Source organism: Gavialis gangeticus, unplaced genomic scaffold (genome assembly GCF_001723915.1).
Source record: "Gavialis gangeticus isolate Ggan-Ray unplaced genomic scaffold, GavGan_comp1, whole genome shotgun sequence".
NCBI classification, from domain to species: domain Eukaryota; kingdom Metazoa; phylum Chordata; order Crocodylia; family Gavialidae; genus Gavialis; species Gavialis gangeticus.
The window spans coordinates 3,445,068-3,449,422 of NW_017728973.1; positions in this window are offsets into that span (position 1 = coordinate 3,445,068).

A 4,355-nucleotide genomic window follows, 5' to 3' on the forward strand; every position below is an offset into this window, starting at 1 on the left:
AGTGATGTTAGATGAGTTTTCATTAGCAGTAAGTTCATATCTTTTTATGAGATTTTTGCCATTAATTATTTACAGAATCAAACATACCACTCCTTTGAGTGCCTTGAGTCCCACAAGTGCCTTGAGTTAGAGCACGTCTGCAATAGGCCAACTGAACTTCTGTAAATACCCAAAGCGAATAAGCGAATGATTCATCAATGACATTATAATGTACCTGACTTCTGAACTTTATCTGCACATGAAAGATTAAAATGGCAGTACCCATCTTGATAGGCCCCTCTTGATACTAATCAGCTGGTTTCTTGTGGTAATTATGTCTGATACACCAGACAGTTTCTCTCACCCTTTCCTGAAGCTGTTTCTTTACCATGTTGTGCTTGATTTGTTCTTGTCAGACTTAAAAAAAAAATGTCTTGCATTCCTAAGCTTGTCTAATAGTGCCCAACTATACAGTTGGTGCAATAAAATATATCACTCTAGGAAATCCTTGCCTCTCACAATGATTTGTCAATACCGATGCCTTTCTGGAGCAATGGGTTGAGGAACATCGGTAAAATCATTAGTCCATTTTAGCCAATGCAAAATAACTATTACATCCTTTAGATATTGGTACCATAGCAAGTTAATAGAAGTGTAACTTCTTAGGTTCAGATAAAAGATTTTATTAGAAGAATGGCCCCTTTTTGCTTCTCATTTGCTCATTTTGCAGAGAAGAGCAAGTTCTAATTTCTCTTGGCTGTATAAAGATCAGTACAGTTATTAAGGAGTAAAATGGAGGGTAGTCTGTATCATGAACAATATGCAGCACTATCAACATCACTATTCAGTGAAATTATGGTTGTGAGTTATGAATAATACAGAAATGAAAATATAAAATGTATCCTATGCTGGACTCACCTACAGAACTGGGAGGGAGGGTGAAGAGTTCCACTTGGACTTGAAAATTGAACTAACTTGCTCTCAGAGTATATTAGATTCTAAGCCATCTTCCTCCTCCCACCCCTTACCATAACCTCATTTGATTATATTATGCTAACAAGCTTTCATTTGTGTGTAGGATTTCTAAACTACACTTATTTCTATCAGTTGTACAGCTAGAGTGTTGCTGTAGCTGGAAATATGTGAAAAGAAAGGGTTTTTCTGGTTATATCATGTATTAGACCAACTGTATAGTTGGGAAAAGATGTTAGGACTGACCCGAGGCATGACATTTTGTGCCCAAAAACTTGCCTAATATCTCTTCCAGCTTTATAGTTGGTTCAATAAAAGATATTAAAAAAACCAACAAAAGCAATAGAAAATGTACTTCTTTCATTTATAGTTAGTGATGTTGCACAGTAATCCTTAGCTGCTACTGCCATCTGCTGTCAAAAGAGCTTTCTTCAAAGAAATCACATTTTGATCTTACTAGGCAACAGTGCCTTCAAATCAAGGCCATCAAGGTGCTGTGTATTGCCCCAGTGATTACAAAATGATATGCGCCAAACAAATTTTCTTTTGCAAATGATGCAAAGGATAAAATAAGATAGATAAACATTGAATGTGAATGTGACATAGGAAGAACTAAAAAAAAGGAAAAAAAAAAGAAAAAGCTCTTTGCTACTCTTGACAAAAACCACCAGGGGGAGGATAAATCCTGTCACACTCCGCAAACTGGAATCATCATGAATTTGGAATGTCCCAGCATTTGCCTCTTATTGTCTTATTTTTTGAGGATGCCTCACCAGGAATGGGTCAGTGCTAGGAATACCTGCTGCTAGTAACACTACTGGAAACTTCAGACAGAATACAAGGATAAAGAACCATCTTTACAACTGGTCTTGTTCTTCTTGTAGCTCTACACCACATCTGACCATTTAGTTACACATTTGCGTTCATTTAGTGTACTTTGTGAGATCTTTCATTGTATGTGTGCCTTCAAGCAGTAGGCATTGCAGCAGGTGTTGCATAGTCTGAGGCTCTGTGCTGCAGTCACAGGTGGATGAACTAGTAATGTAGCCTCACTTCTTCATTAGTTCCTTGGAGCATCGGACTACAGTATGTAGGCGGGTTGAGACATCGCCACCTTGGCCATTGTTCACCAGCCCCTGGTGATAAGAACTCAGGTGCTGGAATGTCCATTTTTTTCACTGTCAGGTATTTTCTTCAGCCTCTGGTTCCAGATCTGTAGTTGTGTTTCCTTGTGTGTGGCATTGAGAAGTTGGGTTCTGGTGAGGAAGCTGGTTGTGTGACCTCAAATGTTTGTGTGCTGTGGGATGGCCATATAATGAGTGTCCCACATCTTCAGTTTGTCCTGATAGCTCTGTTCTGCTGACCACCACTCTTCTGATGTCAGGCAAAGTGATGCCAGCCAGCAGGTACACGCTGTTTAGATTGGTAGGCTTCAGACATCTTGTGATGCATCAGCAGCTATCATTCAGGTTGGGGTCAAGGCGCTTAGCGCGTACAGATCTCTCCCATACCGGGCATGCATACTTGACAGAGGAGAAGCTGAGAACCCAAGCAGTGGTCTGGATGGTTGGGGGGTTAGGTCCTTATTTTGAGTTGGCGAGCTTATAGAGACTTGTTCCAAGTGCTCACCTTTGCTTTTGTCTTCATGATGTGTTCTTTGTATGAGAGGGTTCCAACTGGATTTGAACAATAGGATAGTGGGATCCTGGACCAGGTAATGTTCAGCTGGAAGTTGACCTCATGGTTTTTCAGATGAAAGGCAATATAACTTGTGTTTTTGCTTGGTTGTCACATATTTGGTCTTCAGTGTAGTATGAGGTTAGGCCAATTAACGCCTCGTTTAGGGTTTTTTCAACATGGTCAAAACCAGTAGTTTGGGCTGTTGTGCATGGGTCATCTGCATGGATGACACATTTTGTCTCCAAATTGATTGGTTGGTCATTCATATAGATGTTGGATAGTGGTGCAAGTAAGCTTCCTTGGGGAAGGGTATTAATCTGTCAGGTAATACCTGCAAATTCTGCTAATCCTCCAAACCAAAATTTTATGGCTGCTGAAAAGAGATGTAAATCTATGGTACACCAACAATCATGTTAAAATTCACTTACATTTGATCAATGTCACCTGAAATAGCACGCTGCAATTACTGGGCAAAAGCCTTGCTTGCATACCTCTATGTCCTAAATATATATATTTTTAGATTTAGGTATTCATTTCCATGTTAAGGAGAATGCTAAGAATTATAGCTTTATTTTAGGACCAGAGTCATCTAAGAACTGTTCAAACATAAGTTACTGGTATGCAGCAACATTGTAGAACTACAGGACAAACCTGTAGTCCTTACTAGAGACTTCCTTATGCAAATCTCTGAATCATTTCTAAAAATACACTCAGAAGTACTGCAAGTTTTGAGTGAGAATTGCAAGATTTGGCTTTATAACAACTGACTCTGTTCTAAGTCAAATGTACCCTATTATACAGATGGACTGACTGCCATTTATATGTCCCAAATCCCCTATGCTTATTTTGTTGGGTCCTCTGGAAACATTAAACAGGCCCTTCTGGTAACTGCTATCATGTATCTTATAAAATAAAAATTCCACAACACAATGAAAATGAAAAGTTCAAATATGAAATAAACTTTTAATCAGTTCAATTGTAAGTATGTCAAAACAAGCAGAAACACTTTATCCGGGACAAATATAGTCTAATCACAATTTTTCCCCCCCTTATTTAACCATAAATTGGAAATCAGAACTTAGTAAGGATTTACATGAGTGAAGGTCTACATTTCTCACTAACAGGAGACACTAACAATACTTTAAAATTTTAACACCCACCACCCCAACTGGAACTTGTTTCAGCTTAGCCTTTGTGAAAATGTTTTTGTTTTTGAAAAAAAGTTTGGTGGCTCAGGATAATTACAGCCTAACATTAATGTTGGATATAGGGACCTCATTTAACTTGAAGGGTGCCTAGATAGAATATTTGCAAACCTTGTATTCTTAAATGTCTTTTAAAGGGATTTAAGAGACAATTTGAGCTGCTATCCAAAGGCAACCCCATGTAAATGAAAGTAACAGATTTGGGTAAGAGCAGTCTCATACAGGCGCACAGCCTTGTGCTGACTTGGAGAAGAAAGCAGCAGGACCCTTTCCAAAAGAAAACGACTCCATATTCTCTCATCATCTGAGAGAGTTTGAGTATTCACATAATAAGGATTTTTTTATAGGAACTTACTCTAGATATTATAGTGCTTGGGAAACATTCACAAACCGATGATAAGAAAATGCTTTTGGGGCACCCATCATGGCAGGGCATATGGCAGACTTGCTATTTCATGGCAGGGAACAGGCTGTTTTCTCACTATTGCCTTTTTTTTTTTTTTTTTTTTTTTTTTTTTT